Source organism: Ciconia boyciana, chromosome 2 (assembly GCF_034638445.1).
Source record: "Ciconia boyciana chromosome 2, ASM3463844v1, whole genome shotgun sequence".
In the NCBI taxonomy this organism is placed as follows: Eukaryota; Metazoa; Chordata; class Aves; order Ciconiiformes; family Ciconiidae; genus Ciconia; species Ciconia boyciana.
In genome coordinates this window covers 168,387,099-168,408,407 of record NC_132935.1, presented here as the reverse complement: position 1 = coordinate 168,408,407, position 21,309 = coordinate 168,387,099, and the positions used below count along the sequence as shown (strand labels likewise).

At 43.2% G+C, this 21,309-nt stretch overlaps 1 protein-coding gene across 8 annotated transcripts in view; it reads left to right on the top strand.

Moving 5' to 3' along the window:
* The window catches only part of MAP4 (microtubule associated protein 4), a 168,285-nt gene that overhangs the window by 117,612 nt on the left and 29,364 nt on the right, over positions 1-21,309 (top strand). The gene's annotated exons all lie outside the window — the stretch shown is intronic.

The following is a 21,309-nucleotide window of genomic DNA, read 5'->3' as shown; positions in this document are numbered from 1 at the left end:
TCCAGAACTCTTGATCATTTTTTGTTATTCATTCAGAGTTAATTTTACATATATATTCTAGAGTATTAAACTTAGGCTGTTTGGTGTTAAGTTACGTTAGCTTCTTGTCACCCGAGACTGAAAGTGACCTTCATCTGCGGTGCAACAGCGAATCATCGCGATCACTAAATAGCACTGTATGCCACTGGCGGGCAGGGAGCGGGGTATTTCTGTGGTAGGAAATGTTCTCGATCGCTGTCGTGTTGCAGGGTTTGGTTTTAATCCTACCTCAGGCTAACTGCAACCATCTACTTTTCCTCCTGCGATTGGTTAATGACTTTATCTTAAGCTACCTTGAACTGCTACAGCTACAAAATGTGCTTCCTTCTAGAATCATAGTCTTTACTAAAGCAGAGTTGAAACAAAACAATAGTGAGACTGATCTAGATTTTAAGACTTTGTCTCTGTTGAGACTATGGATGCACTGGTAAGCGTTTTGGACTGTTTACCCTGGCTGTTGTCCCGGGAACAAGATCCCTGTACTCATAGGAAATGAGACGGAATTAATTTAATAGAATTTAATGAAGTTCATAGGAATTTTGAAATGGAGAATATAGTATGGATAGAGATGAAATAAAAAAATATTCTTGTACTTCTGCTCATTCTAAACCTTCCTCTAGAAAGAATTGGCATCTTCTCTGTGAATTCCAGTCTGCTGAAGTGGGCTGGGGAAGTTTATCCATGCCCTGAGGTGCTCTTAGTTTTTGCCTTGTCATCAGGCGTGAAAGTTTGTTCCTGTTTCTATTTCTGCAGAGTTCCTTGCTGCCAGTTTGCATGATGCAGCCACTAACTTAACAAACATAGAGCTCAAGTGCGCCTTAACATGCTGGTCAGGTTTTTGAGAGGTTTTATAATTTTAATGAGTGTTGCATAACCTGAAGTAGTTCTATTTTAGTGAAAGTGGTGTTCTCTGCATGAACTTGTGCCTGCAGAAGTAATGTTCTTTGGTGCATGATGCTACAAAATAAAGGGAAAGCTAAAGGCAGCATCTCTTTAAAAAAAAATAATAATTCTTTAAAGCCTTTCCATTGTCTGCTAGAAGTCTTTATTTTCCTTTACTAACTGCTGTATTCAAGGGAGCAGAATTTTAGCAGCAGATCCATGCAAAAAAGAAAAGCTCCTCTGGAATGTTTTGCACAAGTAAAGCGTGTATGGAGTTGAAGGATTCCTGGTTCAGAGTAGCACATCAGCGTGTGAGTAAGTTGGTACATAATTTGCATCTGTAAGTTGAGCTGACCTAAGTTTGCACAGGACTTTAACAATATTCAGTTGCTTTCATCCTTTCAGCACTTCATAGACTCACAGTTGGTTTTTTTAAGAGAAGCTCTGAATGACTGAGCTTGTTTGGTAAATGTTGGTTGACATGTTCCTAGGGCACTTTAAATCCAAACGCTGTCGGGTGCAGGGCTGCCGAGGAGCACTGGCAGCAGACCTGGCCCCTGGCATAGCTTCGGGCAGTCTCATGGTGACCGCGCAACATCTGGGCTGAGTGACAAAGCGTAAGTTGCGGTTGAGCTCTTAGCAGTGGAGGAGCAGGGAAGCAGATTTGCTTTGCCATCCAGATATGTTACCGAGGCTTGTCTCTCTTTCCATCCGCTGCCCAACTCATAATGAACTGGCTGTTCAGCAAGTTGCAAAACACAAGCAAAACCCGGACTGAATCCCTAAGTTGGCACAACTGGTGTGGAAGTGCCTTAGGCTGGATCCGAGAATGAAACAGTGAATTCATGCATCAGTTGAACATAAGTTAAAACCAGAAATCAATGAAGGGAAGGTGTTGAGATTTCAAGACCGTGAACGTGAGTGGGCTTGTTTACTGGTCAGAGAAGGAGCTAAAGGGATCCAGGAGATCATTAGGATAGTCCAGATTTTCATAGAATGGTTTGGGTTGGAAGGGACCTTTAAAGGTCATCTAGTCCAACAGTTTCAATTTTCACTAAGTTGATGGGGCCATGGACTGTACGTACCTTCTACGTGCCAGTTCATCCTCCTGTACTGCTCAAAGGTTTTATATTTTTACCTATCACCAGAACTTGGCCAACGCTTCATCTGTATTTGTCAAGTGTGAAGCTCATACTTTGCAACATCTAATATCTGCCCACATGAACTATTTTTCTAGGTGGTGGGCAGTCAGTGATCTACTATCAGAATAATGCATGTAGATATTTTGGAGGATCTTCTGCTGAAGTTTAGTAACTGAAATCTCTTTAGCCAGGCTCCCATGTCTTACACTGTGTATTCTAGAATAACAGGACGGCTTTCCTAAATGCATCAGCTCCGGTATGTACTACTAAAATAGGTATGAGCTTTGTGATACAGCTCCCTTGGGAGTCATGGCAACTGTGATGCTGCAGACTTCTCTCACTGACGGAAGTTGTATGTATCTTTTATAAACTAGGCCTGCAAACTTCTGAAATTTTTTTTTTTTCCTAATTTTGACTTTGCAGCTTAAAGTTAAGAAATGTTGGATGTAAGGCTGTTCATGCAATTTGAATTTAATCCATCTCTTATCCATCTCTTGGATTTATTTCAGCTTCTCATTTTTGTTGTTGGCATTGTAAGAACTGCCCCAGATTCTTCTGGAAAACTATTTTATGCCTTTTAATGTCAGGAGGCAGCTGAGATGATAACCAAAACATGTCAGACAGTATCAGCCTTTAAAATGTGATTGAGCCTTTATGCTACCTCTTGTGTGGAATTAAAACTAAAATTGGGAATTACATATAAAAAGCGGGGTCCTAAAATCTGTTCTTCCAAGCAAGTGCCCTGGCTGATGCAGGGCTGGGGCTCTGATGTTGAGGAATGGTTAAGAGAGGAAATGGTGGAAGATTTTCATTCATCCAGTGTTGAGCCATTTGATCAAGATTTACTGCTAGCATCCCTCTTCCCTTTACTCCTCAAGCTGTATTTTGACATTGAGACTTTGAAAAGATTTTTTTTCCTCTCCAATCTGTCCTTAAATAATAGTCTATTTAAAAAAGAAAAAAAAAAGAAATTAATTTGCTTCAGCGTTTTGGGTTTTGTGTCATCTTACGTTTTTTGATTTGCGTAAGCTCTTCAGGAAAGGGCTATCTTCACGTACGTCTATTATAGTGATGCTCCAGTACTTAATGCTGTGGGCTTTGGTGCTGGCAGAGTAAAGAGCTTATTGCATAACCACATTGTGGTCTGGACAGTTACACTCCTGAAAGATTCTCCCAAACATGGATTGGAGGGGCCTGTTGAAGTGGTCATCTGATGCTTAGTTTCCCTCTTTCCTCAAAAGCTTCCGTCGCAATCTCTGTCGCTGCCTTCTGTGGGCATCATTCCAGCGCCTGTCCTTTCAGCTGAGCTGATGACAAGCTGTCTCTGCAGCCCATTGGCACAATCGCCGCGTGTAATACAGTACATATTTCTCAGTATAACAGCTCTAAATCCCTCGTGTGTAAATAAGATAAGTTTAAAAGCAAGAAATGCCATCCTTGCTTAATTACAGTATTTGCTTTTCTTTTACAGCCACAACAAAGCCCTTTCTCTAAATATTTTCTTTTCCTGACTGGTTTCCATTATACTGGTGTCGTCATAATGTTAAGTCAGTTTAGCATTTCCAGAGTAACCTTTCATTCATATAATGCCTGTAATTCCCCTGTGGGACCCCAGACTGTAATTGGGTCTGTCTAATACGAGCCGATCAGCTACGGAACACGATGGGGCAGTGCACTGTATGGCTGTGTAACGAACTGCATCCATCCTGCCTGAAATCATCACACAACCGCAGCCGTGGACAAGTACCTCATACTAACAGTGGTACTTTAATAATGCTTTTGAAATGGTCAGAATAACATCATATTGCAGCCTGTTTGTTAATTAAGACCTGTTATTTATCCCAGGTAGGTATATGAGAGAAATGAAAACCAGACAATGGCACCAGCCAATCCTCATGTCAGAACTAAACGTATTTATGAAGCGGCAAGAGAACTTTGCTACTATCTGCTTTTCCCCTAAATTTTTGCACTTGTGTGTCTGTATTTGATTCTGCTTTAACAGGAGGTTTTGTTGAGGTATCGGTTCTATCCATAATTAAAAGGCAAGTTCAGCTCAGAGGACATTTTTGCAGATCTGTAGCTTGCAGATAGCGGGTGTGTAGAGGCCTGTTTGTCTTCTGTTGAATCAGTGCATAGCTCTGAATATGTTCCCTTAAAGATTGCTCAGAACAGTTGTAACTGACTGCATATGCCCATCTTTTTTTTTTTTTTTCCCTAGTTGGTTTTGTACTGTGTGTTATATTGATACTGGCTTTTTTCTAGCTGGACGGTCTCATGCAGCAACTCTCATTTTAAGCTAGTCCTTCGGCTTGGACTTCCTAAGTTTTGTTTTTTTCCTTTATTTTATATTCCTGCTCATCCTTGACGCTCTGATTTTCAAGAAAAGCTGGGAACTAAACAAATATACTTTGGTTTGTAAATTCTGCCAGATTAAGATTGTTAAACACATTTCCTTGGTGATGTTTAACTTTCAGGGGATATCTGCATTTCAAGCCTCATCTTTCCTTGCTGATGTTCTAGTACATTGCTTGTGTATCATTCAGTTGACTTTGCTTTGCCTCTTTTCAGTTTCCACTATCAAATACTCCTACAATAACCAAATACTGGTAATGTTTTCAGTTGGAAACACTCTTGAGTGTGTTTTAATTCTGGTTTTGGCTGATCACTAAGATTTTTCATGTATTATACGTAAACTCTAAAGTAAGTGGGATGTGATCTGTGAATGTCCCATCCTATAAAACATGAGACTGTGTTTGAGTATTGTGCAGCTCCGCACCTTTTAAATGTTAAGTGCAAAGTTAGGCGGCCAGAATACTAAATATTCTGGTTCACCTTTGTATCCTTTAGCCTGGCTTCTTCCAGACCGCGAGATGAAATGAAGCGTGCGAGTTCAGTGGGTACTGTTAGGCTTCAGCCTTCACGTGTTGCTGCCTGTTTTACACGCAGTGAGTGTTCGGCAGAGCAGCACAACACGTCTGCGTGTATGAACATACGGACGAGCGAGTGTTTAAATTGCAGTTTTCTGGTCTTGGCTTTTATAGACGGAGCTCCTTGATGGTTCTGGTCAGTCTGATCACTGGCTGTTATTGGTGATAACACTTAATTAGAGATCACATTAACTGGAGATGCTGGCAAGGAGTAGCTCATCATCCTGGAAAGTGATGTTGCCTTAGAAACGGGTGCAAAGGATTGCACAGAAACGATTGTGTTAGATTAAAAAAAACAGCAAAGGCATTAGAAGGGATAAGTAATAGCTTCGGGAGTGAAGCAAAAATAGAAACACTAGGCTGATTCATCTGCTGAGGCTGGAAGCTTGCAGATTGGGTATTAGTCGTGACGTGCTGATGTAGTGATCTTAGTCTGCTCTGGTTATTGGCACTGCTCAGCCTGGGCAGCCCTGTTTTACCTGGTAAAGCCCAGTGAACTGGATAGGGATTCTTTGCAGTTTCTTCAGCACGTGGGTATGTCTTCCCTTGGAAAATGCTCATGTTCAGTGGTACAACGTAAGCATCAAAATATATCTAAGCAGCTCAGGTAAATGACTACAGATGTGTTTAACGTTGGTACTGAAACGTGCGGTATGTGCTCAGCTTCCCTGACAGGCTTATTTATGTCAACTGTACCTGTAAGAAAAGATAGGATTTAATGATGATAAGAGGATGCGAACAGGCAAAATACAACCTTCCTCCTTGTGAAACAGGCTGCTGTCTCACCACTGAAAGGTTGAGAGAAGCTCCAGGCACTGGGCAAATCTCTACATCAGAAGCTGGACAAGGGTCTGACTTGCAAAAGGTTACAACTATTTCACTGGCATTATCTGACACATTCTTGAAAAGAAAGATGGTGGAAAGCCAAAAGGATTGTGAAACCCCAAATTTGATACTTGAAGAGTACAAAATCTTCCTCAAAGTTGAACTAAGGGTAAAAGCAGTGGATGGGCTTCCTGTCAGGAAGGCTCTAACTTACCCTTCTAACCCAACTCCTCTTTAGCATGGGCCCTTTCTCATTTGAGTTGTTTTTCAAAATCTGTCCAAGTCCTCTTGTTTTCTGAACATCCTCCCACCCTTTCCTGCGTATCTTTCATTGACTAGTACTGCTTCTCTTACAATTCTTTAGAAAATTTAAGCTTTGTCAGAATCTAAAGGAAGAACTGGAACCAAAGCTCCGGAGTCGGGACTGCCGGTTGTGAGTGTTGATGATTTCTGGTCTTGCTGAAAGCTTAACGCAACAACGGTGGTATAGCTGCAGAAACAGAATCTTAATACATTTAAAGAAAAAAATGCATTTGGTAGAAGGTAGAGGCCAGGGCACTGGAACTGAGGATGGGTATCTGGAAACAACACGCTACAGACAGGATGAAACGGTTGAAAAGCTCTCAGTGTATGAACTCTACATTACCTCCATTAATGTCCTGAGAGATTAAATATTAGATGACTTTAGAGATTTTTCATAGCTAAGCATTCTCCTGCTTGTGAGTATCCCAGGTATTGAATATGGTTCATTTCCTACATTAAAAAAATTATTAAATAAAGTAGCAATGGTGGTTGTGACTGGCTGTATATTGACAGTACGAGTCAGGCTTTTCTTTCCAGTGATGCAAATCTCTTCTGTGATACTGGGCTCTGAAGTACCAGCCCCTAAATCAATGTGGGTTTTCTCCTCTGTGTATTATAAGTGGTAGCTGTTTGCTTTTTTTAAAAAAAAAAAAAATCAAATAAAAACCTACTAGGTGGTTTCAGGTAGCTTTACCAACTTGCCCCGCTCCTGGTGAAGTGTATTAAGTGATCTCTAATGGATTGAGATTTGCTACAAAAATCTGGTTTTGGAATTGACTGAGCGATAGAGGAATAACAGTAATTACATGGGGTTAGGTGACTTCAGGTCTGCCGTTTTGGGGAGCAGACTAAATATTTTCAGGGTGAGCAAGTGCTTGCAAACATTAGTCCTACATCAGTTACGAGAGAGAATGCAAGCCTTGAGCTAAGGTCCCATTTTCCACTAGCAAGACACCTATGAATATTTTAAAGTACAGAAAAATTGTTGAGGCCTTTTAAGAAGTGAAGCTTGTGGGTGGAACTATTCTGGTTAATTAGAGGGTGTCATGAAAGATTCATATAACTTACAGTTCCTTAGTCATTGTTTTTAAATATAGCAGTGTCTTAAATCCAAAGCTTAAATACAAGTAGATAAATGTGTGGATTGTAGCATTTCTCAGCAGCAGGTTAAATTCAGGGGGCGTAGTGTAGCTTGCAGTCTCTGGGTGTAAAAATACATTTATGCTCAAACTATAGCAGGGAGTCCTTTTACTGCATCAGCTATATGGACAAAATTTTCTCCTGGACTGGAGTATATTGATGTCTGTAATGGTCAATGTCTGTAAAGTATTGTAACCCTGGCTCAAAGAATAAAATTTCCCTTAGTCAAGGATTAATCTGTACCAGGCACTTAAGAAAAAAAAGACAGCTCTGCAGTTTGGTGCTAATGCAGTAGTAGCAATCCAGATACCGGTGGCTGAGTGGCTAGAAGCAATCTTCAGCACTCTTGGGTAGGCTCCCAGTTTAACTAGGGAAACAACGTCCAAATAAGAATCGCCGTTAGAAAAGCCTTGTCAAGGATGCTGGACACAGAGCCTTTGCAGGATGGCCGAGTAGTGCGCTTAATACGTGTTGAGACTGGTTTTGAATAGATCAACACAAAAGGTGAGATGCTAGGTGTAAATTAAGTGCAACAGAAAAAATGCAGCTGAAAAATATTGTAAGATATGTTCACATTTAGAAAAAAATATTTAAAAGTGAAGTTTACAGTATTTAAGACTACCAAACCTCTCCTAACCTGTCCCATTTCATCCTTCAGCTTTGTCCACTCGCTTATATGAGCGATACGGTTTGTGGATTGCGAAATCCTCATTACAGCAACACTTGTGATCACTGTTGACTCCAAAAGAACATATTAAAATTCACTGAAAACAAAGCCCTTATGCTGAAAGAGGTCATTCTGTGCTGTAGTGTTTGGGGTTGGGCTTCTTTTGGGGGTTTGTGTTTTGTTTTTGTTTAAGGGGAGGAAAATTGCTGACCTTAGTTCCTAAGTATTCTTAAGAGTGGTTCATCAGCAGGAATTAACACTGCTAAATGCATTGATCATAATAGGGTTTGACAGAGAAAAAAGAGATGGCAATATTTCCCAAAATATGTAACAACCCAAGAAATGCTGCTCACAGAAAAATCATGTCACTGAGATGATTAAACCCCCGCTAGCATCTAGCCAGAGATGGGTATTTCTGTTACAGAGGTGTATTCCTCTTGATTTTTACAAAAGGATAAAACCTGACGTTTTCGTTTGAACTAGTGGCTGAATCCAGTAAATGAAGGCGTGCGGCAGGCAGGGGGTGGGGAGGAAGGAGTTTTGTCATGAATACAGGGGGCATGGTGTGTCGTCACCAGCGCCAGCAGCCTGCGAGCTCGGCTCGCTCGGAGCTGGTGTTACAGCCGCGGGAGGAAGCGAAGCGATCGGAGATGTCTCTCTCGAACAAGCAGCCCGCGTCGCTCTCCGAATACAGCCAGCTGTGCAAAAGCAAGAACACGGAGAGCTTCTCGGAAGCCTTCCACTGCATGGAGTCCCCGAAAGACTTCGGCAAAACTGAATTCGAATGGCAGAGGACTGAGGGGAAGCTTAATGAGATTGGCTTGAATGTAAACTCAGGGGGACCGATTAAGGATGGGCTCGTTAAGAATGCTGGTTTCACGGATGAAGACAAGCTCTGCTTCTTTGAAGGAAAACGAGACAAAGAGCTAAAAATAGCTCAGAAAGACAAAAGAGAAATTGAGGTGCAAGGCAAAAAATACCAGGCAGCTGCAGGTCACCTTGAGAGCTGGTCTTTGATTTCAGAAACGTTTCCTTCTGCAGAAGGGAACTTTGCAAACCCTAAAGCTACAGATTTTCACGTGGGACAGGCAGGAGCTGAAAAATCTGGTCCAGGGCTGGGTAAAAATGGAGCCATCACCGATCAGGAGAAAGCAGCTGGTAAGGCTGGAATGGAGACCAAATGCCAGCCAGACCCAAACCTGCCCAATCTGTCTGTGTCGGAGAGCGATCCCAGCAAATACATGAAGGAACAGGAAATCAGTGTCTGGAATCCAAATTTCCATCCCATCCTGCCTAACAATTCAGGGTCTAAAGAAGCAACCGTGAAAAAAGATGGAGCCCCCAGCTATTGTGTAATTGGGGTGGTTAATGACAACTATGTGCAGAGTGGATTTTCTTCTTCCTCAATGGCATCTAAGCCAGAACCTCCAACTACCACTGTAGAGCTTGCACAAGATGACTCCAAAAGTACTGACTTTAATAATACCACTGAAATGGAGGAAGAGATGGAAGACAAGCTGAGCTGTGGAGACGACGGCAGTTTTCTGAACAGGGCTGCCCACCAAAGGAAGGCAATGAGGCGTGCAATGTCAGAGTGCTCTCACTTGTCGGTGCCCCTAACCCTTAACCTGGCTGATAAATACCCTGAGCCGGTGCTTAGAGAAGACGTCGCTACTGGTCTGCTCTCCCCGAATAGCAGCCTGACCCAGTGCTCGAGCCCCACAGCCAGAAAACCGGGCGCTCCGATGAAAAGGTCAATGACCGTGTCAGAAGAGCAAACATCTGTCTGCAGCTTGGGTCCCGAGCAGAGCCGTGCGGGGCTGCCCAGCCTGGTGGTGAAGGAGCATCAGTCCCTCCTGGCAGAGGAGCCGGCTGCCAAGAAGAGAGAGGAGTGGAACAGCGGCAGCAACTCAGTCAAGAAAGAGCTGGGCAGCCCAGGCTTGTATCACAGCAAGCTGGAGCAAATCCCTGAAATCAGCAGCCAGGACAAAGAGAGGGAGGAGGAGGCGGTGAAGAGGGAGAAGAGAAATGCCACCGATGGGGCTGCTGGGTTTGATTCTCCAAAAAGCAAATGCACCGAGATGGAATCCAGCAAAACTGCTCCACTGGAAAGAAAAGAAATTGAGGTCAGCGATGTACAGAGCTCTCCATCTCCCAAGCAAGGAGATTTACCACGTGATGGTATGTTGCTAATTTTTACCTCCCTGGGGAGCGAGCAGACAGTAGCTAGGAAGGAACTAACTGACTTGACAGGCTGCAGGCAGAGGGTGGGTGGCTCGGTACACCTGAAAAGACCGACGCTGTTCAGGTTACGGTAGTTAGAACAAAGGATGTATTTTTGGATAGACGAAAATGGAGGAAAAATGTAAAAAAAATAATTGCCTGGCTGGTTCCACAGCATTTGTTGCAGCACCAGCTGTGAATCGCTTGCTGGGATCCTAAACCTGACTAATAGCTTTTAAAATCTGTAGTATCCACAGTGGTAATAGGTCTCTCCAGTAGCCTCTTGCCACTCCCTCTTGCGAGCATAGGTACCCTTCTGATTTGCAAGCTGTATTGTTAGAGTGAGGCCGTTATCAAAGTTAAAACCTTTCAACCTGTGTCAAAAAGATCTGAGAACTGTGCTTTTCCGTTAAGCTTTTAGCACCTTTTGGTATTTCTCTTTGAGGGGGCCAGCAAGAGTAAATGGGTAGAACAATTTACATAGTTAAGCTCTTCCTAACTGTTTCAGTGCTGAAATTCAAAGTGGAATTTCCCTGTTACTTTCTGTAACCTCTTTCCCAAAACCCCAGTTACAATGGAGCCTTTCCCGTTGCTGAGTGTCAATAGCAGCTTGTTTCATTTTGTAGTGTTTTGTTGTTTCGATAGTGCTGTGATGTATGAGGTCAGTCTTCCCGGATTTAAAATCTGTGAGAAGAGTAGTTAATCTTTGTTCTCCATCCTGGAACAACATCTATGTCCCTCTTGCCAGCTTCAGCCAGCAATAAACCTGCTTTTTTTTCCCAGATTTTGGGTGCGAGGATGGTCTGTGTGCTTTGTCTGTCGCCCGTATTAACGAGAGCTTTGCATGGGAAGAGGAAAGAAAATGTGTCGGGGAATAAAGACAAAAGACTTGCATGAGAATTTTTGCATCCGATGACTTTTGTAGCCAGCTGGTTTGCTAAACCTTCAGAGGACTAATATAAAAACTTGACGTTGTAATACCCCGGTGTGAGAGGAGAGTTACATGCAGGTGGGTAGAGGGATGCGCTGTTCAGGTAGAGCTCCAAAACGCTTGATTGGGGTTGATCAGCTGAGCCCTCCGCAGCGATGAGCGTGGAAAGGCAGGCTCTGAGTAAGGTGGTGTGCTGTGAGCACTACAGACTAGAGTTCTCGTCTCGGGTTTTGCGGTGTGTTAGTGACACCCAACGGTCGGTCAGTCAGCTCCTGGCTGCCTGCGCGAGGCTCTGATCATCCGTCTTTCTTCCAGCTGTCAGTAAGCACTTTCAACAGAATCATATTCTGTGTCTAATTAGAGTTTTACTTTTCTCTAATAATTTCTCTAAGATGCTTCAATTTCCAGGACTCGCAGTCAGAGATCTGTAGAACAAGGTTTTGACAATACAAACCTCCCCGCTCCGAAGTGCCAACATGTCTTATCTTCTTCCCTTTCCATTATCTCAGTGTTACCTTGTTCCTTACGGTCTACTTGGTGCACAGATTTTAAATAACTCTGGCAGTCGTGAGATGCAGTAGTGTCAGTTTTGGTGGCAGTGCATCCCGGATTGCAGACATCGGTCCTTTGGAGCCTGAACAGAGATGTCAAGTCCTTTCACGCAGGCAGGAGTCATCAGCTCTCCTGTTGATAGTCACCAGAGCGGTGCAGTGAGCTCCTGGCTGCGAGCCGCAGCTGGGGGGAATGTCTGGAGATGGGTTTGCTTGGGCACAATTTTGGGCACAAAAAAGGAGCTGTGCAGCTGTATGTTTACCTGCGCTCCATTCTGTACTTAAACACGAAAGAGTCGTCAGTCTTCTTGACAACTTAAACATGACGTGAGTAAAAGTGATGTTGGCAACAAATGCAGAACAGAAAAAAAAGTACTGTATTTGTGCGCACCTTTCATGTCACAGCATTTCTGGGGTGCTGGGGTTCGCTGTCGTCCACTCTGTGAGTAAAGTTTATTTCCAACGAGGCCAATCAGCAAGGAGGTTCATATTTTGGACAACGAGGAAATCAGGTTTGGGTAGGCTGGCAAATTCTGTCGCGCTGGAGAGGCAACCATTTCAAAACACACATATGTGGGATTTTTAAATCAGAAAAACGTTTGAAACATGATCTAAAGTGGATTGACATGTTTTCCCCAGAGGGGTTGAGCATCAGTGATGTAAAGGTCACTGAAGATATGAACACTCGGAGTCTTCTGGTTGGGTTGCTTTTTGCAGATGGCTAATTTGTGTTACTAAGCTTTTTTTTTAAGTATCTAGGTTTAAAATTTTGTGCTCTCACCATCTTTATTTTAAAAGCTAGTTTATCATCCTTATAACCATAGGTCTGAGTGTGAACTGATACGGTAATAACTGAGTTGGCAGACAGCTTACGGGCTTTCCTGGGCAAGAATACAATAGAATTGTAACTTCTTTTTGCTCTCTTCTCCAAAATTAACAGCTGGCTAGGTTAGGTTTGTTTTGTTCTGTTGCGTACAATGCATTGGTAAGAAATAAACTCTGGATTTATTCTCTTCTGGAAGAAAACATAGCAGTAGAAGCCATAAAATGTTTTCTTTGCTTTATAGATGTGTAGTTTAGAAATAATTTTTGGAATGCAAGAGAAAATAGACAAAAATTCCTTGGATGTTTCTGAAATGCTTTCAAACTTTCTATGGTGAGATTTTGCTGCTTCACCCCTGTTAATAAGCAGAGAGGCGGCTATAATAAAAATAACTCAACCAAGCAAGCAGTCTTGGCTGGAAGTATGGCACTGATTCTAAATCTGTCCTTTGCATTTTGTTCGTGGCTAAATCATCCGTTCGTATCCTTGTCAACTTCCCCTGCCTCAGTCTTGATATTCACCTTGCAGGTCTCCTTCCAGTCGCAAGGCAATGTGTCCAAGATGGCCAACATATCTATTTTATTGCATAGAAATACGTTTTTCCTTCTCCTTGTTAATTCCTCTATTTTTCCGCCTGTCCTATCTGTTCATTCTGAACTTAGTGCTTACATTTAGGGTAACAACTTTTATCACTTGCACCTTTTTTCATCCTAAAAATCCTTCAAAGAATTGTCCAACCTGATTCTAATAATTTGAATGGCATCTCTCAGAACTTCTGCCAAAAGTAGATTTCCTCGGTCCTATCCAGACAGGGTTTGTTTGCTTTGGTTTTTTTGCTAAACCTCTACTACTCCTGTTTTTTAAGGTGACCTAAAATTGTACATAAAATATTTCTTTCTTGCAGATAGCTGGATGTTAGTATGATGACACATTTAGTTTAATTTCATTCTAAAATTGTCAAAAAGGTGTACCCGTTCAAATCTCTCGTGTACCCGTGGCAGGTATTTTAAGCAGGGAGATCCTGGCTGCAGATTAGTCCTGATCAGAGCGGAGCTGCAGAGCTTGTTCTGGTCCCTTATTTCATCAGCAATCGCTGCAGATTCCCACCAAAACAAGCGGTCGCATTGTTTCCTGCACTGCACAATAGATTTGATTCATGTTCACGTTGTGGATAAGCTGTTGTGTGATTTATTGCACGTACCTAATATGTCACCTCCCGTGGTATCACTTAGATAAGCGAAGTCATTCACCGCTGCCTTCACCTTCTGCCTTTTCTCATTTTCTTTGAATTTCCTCCAACTTGAAGTATTTTCTGCTCTGAAACGCCAGAAATTCCAGGCTCTGCTGGACCACGCTGAGCAGGGACTGTCACCTCTGATACTCAGCAGCTCAGTGTGTGCATCGGAAAAATTGTCTTGGTTTTCTGACTCTTATTTCTTTATAAATCCATAAGCAAGGGATGCAATCCAGTGTAACTTCTGAATTTCCTGCAGGTTTTTTTTTTGCAGCAGAACGCTTTGTGGTTTAGATAAATATAGAATCCGAGAGTTTCACCATGACTGAGTTAGGCTGTGGTAGCCTATCGCCTCAGGTTTACACAAATTAAAGTTAATTATGGGATTAGGAAATATCAGCCCAGCTACCTCATAATGAACTAATGATACCTGTTCAAGTAATGTTAGCGGTGTGGATGGTGGCTTGCTAACAAGGCTCCTTGCCAGATGAAATCCTGGTTTTAACGAGACAGAAAAAAAAGGAAGGATCGCAGGCTGCAGGAAGAAGGAGAAAATTAAAGCACTGGTGATAAACAGTGCCTGATACGGTCTGTGGATAGTTCAGTGAAAATTCTTACTTGGTGTATGCGTGTTTAGCCTTAAGTATAAAATAAAGATTGGCATCTCTCAGGGACTGCGTTTAAAATTGATGCTGGCAGTATTGTAAGCGTTACGTAAATCAGGTGGGTTCCGTGTTCTGTACCACCCGCTGTGCTTTCTGAAAAATCACAAAAACTGCTGGGCGTTCGAGGGAGACTGCCTTCAAAACAGTGGTTTACAGCAGATATATAAGCTTTCCTCTTTCCCCTTTCTCTGGGGAGAGAGATGAGAAGGGCAAGGAGATGTTCAGGAGAGGAAAATGGGTTGAGGGCAGCACGTGCCGGTCTTGTGCAGGGATGTTTGTGGCAGTGCGCTGCTCCTCCCTGGAAATTCCTGCTGCCAGCTTGAGGTGACAAGTGTGGCAGGACTTAAAGAATGGGAACTTCTCCGGCTGGGTCTTCAACGTATGCTGGATAGGATAAAAGTATATAAAATGTCATGCTTCAAGTCCAAGGCCAGGGATATATATCAGCTGATAAAAAGGTTATGAAGACCCCTCAGACCGGCTTCTCTGTGGCTTGTTGTTGATGCCAGATGACACGCAAGAAGTTAAAGTTGGACTAGTTGCATCATCGGTAATATCTTACCTTTGTGCTTAAGTGTTCAGAGACAGGATTGTGCTTGTAATTGTTTTGCATTTTGAACAATATGGAAATGCAGTTTTATGCCTTCAGATACTGAAAATACCCCAGGTGTCCCCTCGCCCAGGCACTGCCCAAGCTCGAGCGGCCACCTGGAAATGCTCTGAGGTTTCATCAGCGTTCAGGCCAGCCTTAGGGACAGGAATTCCTGAAACAGGAATTCAGGCGGTGTTTCTTCCCTGCTCCCCCCTTGATATCCCTTCCGAGACAGCTTCAGTTAATGTTGTGGTTTTGCTGGTATTTTTAGTTGGACTGGGAGGTGTGCTCGTCTCTCACTTTGGTTTGTCAGGGGCATTGACAGAAAATAGAGCTTTTTGTTGGTTTTATGAATGTGCTTCCACTTTTATCAATGAAAAGGGAAAAGCTCATGATTTTGTTAGCTTTTTTTAATATCCAGCGTCAAATTTTTAGCACAGTATTACAGTCAGACAGTATGTTAATTACTCTAATAGCTGTTTGATTTCAGTTCATGCCATGTTAGGTAAACATGGCAAGTAGTTTAGGTTGTTCTAGAAGAACAAGTTCTGATTTAGGATTTCCCTTCCTGGATAAAAAACAGAGTCTTAACAAATCCATCTAGGTTTACAAGATGCAGGCAAAGAGGACATCTGGTTTATTCCTCGATTCTCGAGAACAAGTAAAAATGTACACATTGATTGAGTTGCGTTTGGTGCCAGATCAAATGCTTAGCTATTCTGTATTTGGGTCAAGCAGGAGACATTCTATTTAGCCTTTTCTGGAGAGGAGAAAGCAGATAAGGGTTGTGTTTCTGCTTAAACTGAGATTTGTTATATTTGTAGATACTTTTGTCTTAAGAGCCTTCAACAAAAAGGCTTTATTTGATGGTGATTTTTATGATTAAGCAGCTCCTTCTGGGTGGTGATGGACAAAGAAGGAAGAGCTCGTGCCTCTCCGCAGCATTTCCGGCAAAGGCAATATTTAACGTGGTCTGGTTTTTTTTCTAAGGTTGTTTACGTTTAAGAGGGAGAGTAAAGATGGTCGCTGCCTTATTGCTTAATCTATTTCTCTTAATGGATTTTCAGTTGATGACTCTAATCCCTATGAGAATTATGGAGCTGTTTCATTGAATGATGTTTTAGTTCAGCTTAGCCTGCTAAATATCCCTTGCCGGGGATATGGAAGATGAGTGCCTGGCCTCGTTCACAAGCATGTCTGAATGCAGCTGCAAGTCCCCTTCCATTTTGGAGCATGTAAATGAGCCAGCCTGGATCAGTGACTAGGGGCAAGGCAGGTGAAATACAGACCCCATAAAATGGGAGCTAATACCTTACCAGGTGGGACAGGCAGGAGATGAGAGGATTTCAGTGATACAGTCACAAGTACTCACTGAAATGCTCATTTGACTAGTCAGTAAAGGGGAGAAGGGAAAACAAGATGTAACATTCCTAAAAATCTTCCAGATGCACAGGGTGTAGTTACTGCTAGCCTTTATCTTCACTTTAGCTTTTGCTTACCACAGTACCAGCACATAGAAATACCTGCTTTTGGCCTTTTGAGATGAGCCTAAGATACGTTATACTGGCGTCTTCACCTGTTCCTTTTGACATGGGGAATTAATTTTGGGGAATGCTTATTCTTGAATAAGTTGCTGCGTGATATTTGAGAAATACATGCACATAGGCTTTTATTCTGAGTTCCATGACTTATAAAACAATGCAGTAACATGGTTTAACTTTAAAAAGATACTCACGGGTATGTTTCTCTAAGTACTTTTTCCTAATTTTACTTCTTCAGGGAAGGAAACACAAACAGTAAAGCTTTTCGGATTTAGTGCCTGTTTTTTTCACACACAGTAACAGCTTTCACGAGAGAGCTGTTACAGCAAAACTGATGGCGAAGGGATCTGAAAGACTGAAGGTCTGTGTTTGCTTTCCTTGGGTTCAAGCTCAGTGTCACCTTGCACGAGCTGTAACCCTGATGGTTTTGTTTCTGTACTTGTAGAGGAAGAGCAATAATGCTACTGTTGTAAGGATTTTATAGATGTTATAAGGATGCTTTTGTGTGGCTTTCCTTCACCAAATGGAGTTCTAGGAATTTGGAAAGGAAGAGAGAACAAACTAGAAAAAATTATATCAATTTATAAATCCATTATGCACTTGCATTCTGAATACGATGTGTAAATCTGCATGTTGTCCTCTGCCTCAAAAACGTTGTAATAGAATTAGAAGTATGATAAATAAAGGCATCGTATGAGAGGAGTTCATATCGGGAATGGCTGAATAAACTAAGACTCTTTAGGCTGGGAGAGAGAGGACCTGGAGATGGTTGTGATTACAGTCTATAAAGTCATCGATGACATGAAAGTTGTGAGCAAGAGAAGACTGTTCAGTTTTTCCACTATAAGAATATGGGTCTTCGAAGGAAAATAGCAGCAGCAGACAAAAGCAGATGATGATGGGTGACTTGTGAGCAATTTACAGTGAAGCTATAAAACATCTTGTGCCAGGAATTTGAATTGTGATATTTAATATATATATATATATATATATTTTTACCATGACACTGATCAAATATTGGAGGAAAAGCCCCAAGATGTGGAATCTCCACCCTTGGAGATGCTCAGAAGATGACTGAAAAAAACCCAAGCCAACCTGGTATAATTTGAGTGGGGGATTGGGCTAAATGACCTCCAGACATTCCTTCCATCTACGTTGTTCTGCTATTCTGTTGTTAAATGATTACATGGACTAAAAAGCTGTTGGACAAGCGGGTAGTCTCTAGACTGCAAGTCACAGGATGGTGGGAGATTTTTTTTTTTTCAGGAGAGTGGGGTGGTGTTTTTCCTCCTTATGGTTAGGAAAACTATATATAGTTATTCATAATTGGGACTTGGCTTCAAGAAGACATATGATTAATTGCGTACAATGTGGGCATCCTCCACTACGTAGCTGTAATACAGAGTCACTTAGACTGGAACAGAGCTCTGGAGGTCTCCAGTTTAACCCCCGACTCAAAACTACATGTAAGTAGATCAGGTTGCTCCAGGGCCATGTGTGTCCCTTCGAGGTCTGAATGTCTCCAAGGATTGAGATCTCGCCATCTCTTTGGGCCTCGTCCAGTGTTTCACCTCCCTCACATTGAAGAAGTTTTTCCTTATATTTGGAAATTATGCTGGCCATGACTGTAAGCAACCTGATCTGCTGGGACCTGCTTTGAGTGATGGGTTGGGCTGGTGACCTCCGAGGTGCCTTCCAACCCTTCATTGCTCTGTGTTCCTATGTCAGAGAATCACAGAATTGTATAGGTTGGAAAAGACCTTTAAGATCATCGAGTCCAACCGTAAACCTAACACTGCCAAGCCCACCACTGCACCATGGCCCTGAGCACCTCATCCACACGGCTTTTAAATACCTCCAGGGATGGCGACTCAACCACTTCCCTGGGCAGCCTGTTCCAGTGCTTGACAACCCTTTCAGTGAAGTAAAATTTCCTAATATCCAGTCTAAACCTCCCCTGGCACAACTTGAGGCCATTTCCTCTCGTCCTGCCACTTGTTACCTGGGAGAAGAGACCGACCCCACCTCTCTACACCCTCCTTTCAGGCAGTTGTAGAGAGCGATGAGGTCTCCCCTCAGCCTCCTTTTCTCCAGGCTCAACAACCCCAGGTCCCTCAGCCGCTCCCCATCAGCCTTGTGCTCCAGACCCTTCCCCAGCTCCGTTGCCCTTCTCTGGACACGCTCCAGCCCCTCAATGTCTCTCTTGTGGTGAGGGGCCCAACACTGAACCCAGCATTCGAGGTGCGGCCTCACCAGTGCCGAGTACGGGGACACGATCACTGCCCTGCTCCTGCTGGCCACGCTATTTCTGATACAAGCCAGGATGCTGTTGGCCTTCTTGGCCACCTGGGCACACTGCCGGCTCATATTCAGGCGGCTGTAGACCAACACCCCAGGTCCTTTTCCTCCGGACAGCTCTCCAGCCACTCTTCCCCAAGCCTGTAGCGTTGCAGGGGGTTGTTGTGACCCAAGTGCAGGACCTGGCACTGAGCCTTGTTGAACCTTGTACAATTGACCTCGGCCCATGGATCAGCCTGTCCAGGTCCCTCTGCAGAGCCTTCCTACCCTCCAGCAGATCAGCACTCCCGCCCAGCTTGGTGTCATCGACACTCAATCCCCTCATCCAGATCATTGATAAAGATTTTAAACAGAACTGGCCCCAGCACAGAGCCCTGGGGAGCACCACTTGTGACCGGCTGCCAACTGGAGTAAACTCCATTCACCACAGCTCTTTGGGCCCAGCCATCCAGCCAGTTCTTTACCCAGCGAAGCGTATGCCTGTCCAAGCCATGAGCAGCCAGTTTCTCCAGAAGAACATTGTGGGAAACAGTGTCAAAGGCTTTACTAATGTCTAGGTAGACAACATCCACAGCCTTCCCCTCATCCAGTTGAGCGGGTCACCTTGTCACAGAAGGAGATCAGGTTGGTCAAGCGGGACCTGCCTTTCCTGAACCCATGCTGGCTGGGCTTGATCCCTTGGTTATCCTCTACATGCCACATGATGGCACTCAGGATGATCTGCTCCATCAGCTTCCCCGGTACCGAGGTCAGGCTGACAGCCCTGTAGTTCCCCGGATCCTCCTTCTGGCCCTTCTTGTAGGTGGGTGTCACATTTGCTAACCCCCAGCCAACTGGGACCTCCCCAGTGATCCAGGACTGCTGGTAAATGACAGAAAGGGGCTTGGTGAGCACATCAGCCAGTTCCTTCAATACTCTCGGGTGGACCACTTTGGTATATCCACGCAGGCAGATTGCTGAATTCTCACAATAACCCTGTGCAATAGGTATAATTGCATTCTGAGTAAGGAGTTCAAGGTTAAAATAATGAAGCATTGTCTTAACTTTCAATATCTGGGTTTGCAGTCCTCCTTTTTATGTTGGGCTAGTGCAGCTTGAAGGAGCGGCGTGGCAGTTCGTGTCACCCTGCCCTTCCTTACTGTGTTACTCTGCCGCTTCATTCAGAAGCGTGAAGGTGGACGTCACCTCTGCTGTCGTTTCCTATTGCCCAGCTGTTCTGTTTTCAAACAGACTTCAGCAGCTTTTGCCCCTGCTTTGGTGCTGCTTTTGAGGAAGAGCCCCCCTTAGCATCTGCAAAACTCCGTCAAAACACTGAGTTTGGTTTGTCTTGTTCCTGGGTCTTTTGAAAAAGACGCCTGTGGTTTTCAGACAGCAGAGCTTAAAATCAGCCAAACTCTCCATCATTATCCTTTTTTTTTTAATACATTTGGAGGGAGGTTCTGTACATCCTTGTGATAGAAGGGGAAATGCTCCATTCCTTAACCTCCTTCTAATGAGAGAAAGTCTCCCTAGAGGAAAGAGAACCAGAGGAAAAGCTTTGACATCAGAATTTTGTGGTTAGTGGATGACAGTTTTCTGTGGACGCAGTGGAATGGGTTGGGTCTGAATGATTAGTTGTAAGATGTGCTTGAAGGCTCCTTGGACAGTTCTTCAGTTCTTCTCTTGAGCTGTGTTAGTGCTATATAGGAAACTTTAGAGAGAGACTTGCTGTTTAAACAGGGAAGTTGGTTTTTTTTAAAGAAATAATAGTCTATTTAAACATTGATGTTGAGCCTTGGAGGACAGCTTCAGTCTTTTATATGGTTGATAAGGTAGCTGTTCTACAGTCTGTTCTTTTTGGAGAAAAAAAGATAGCATTGCATCATCTGCTTTGATTGCTTTATAACACATTACACTTCTTCTAATGGTAACTCACCTGCTGCTAGTAACCACCGAGAGAGTGGCAGCATGGATAGAAGTAAGAGGTTAAGGATAAAATATGTTAAGAGTCTCCTCAGACACCAGGGTTCTTGTGTAAATAACTTGTTACGAGTGGCTGCTGATACCTAAAAATCAGGATGAATTGCCTTTCAGGAGCCGTGCCTACTCCACGGCTGTGTGGATGGCCCCACATGCTGTATTCGCGTCACAGTATTTAAACTTGGCTGTTGGAGGCAGAATTATAAATTTCCTCATTAGTGGTTTTTTATGGCTCACTCTGCTTGTACGAGACAAACATAATGAGTTCTATTTTCCATAATTTTTAAGATCTATAGGAAGAGTATTGTCCCCTTTTATAACAAGGAGCTGAAGCTTTTTTTTTTTGAGTGTCAGTTTTTGGCACAGATCATCTCATTTTTACTATTTATTCTGAAAAATCACCACTGCTGATTTGTTAGGAGTGTTGTTCCCTCTGACTTCGCTTTTCTCTGAACACCATGTGGTCTTGTTTGCTGGGTCCTTCATCCAGCAGTGGCAAATATCTGCTTTCTGGTGACAAATTTATTTTAAAAGTATGCTTTTGAACTTGTTGGCCTTAGCGTGCTT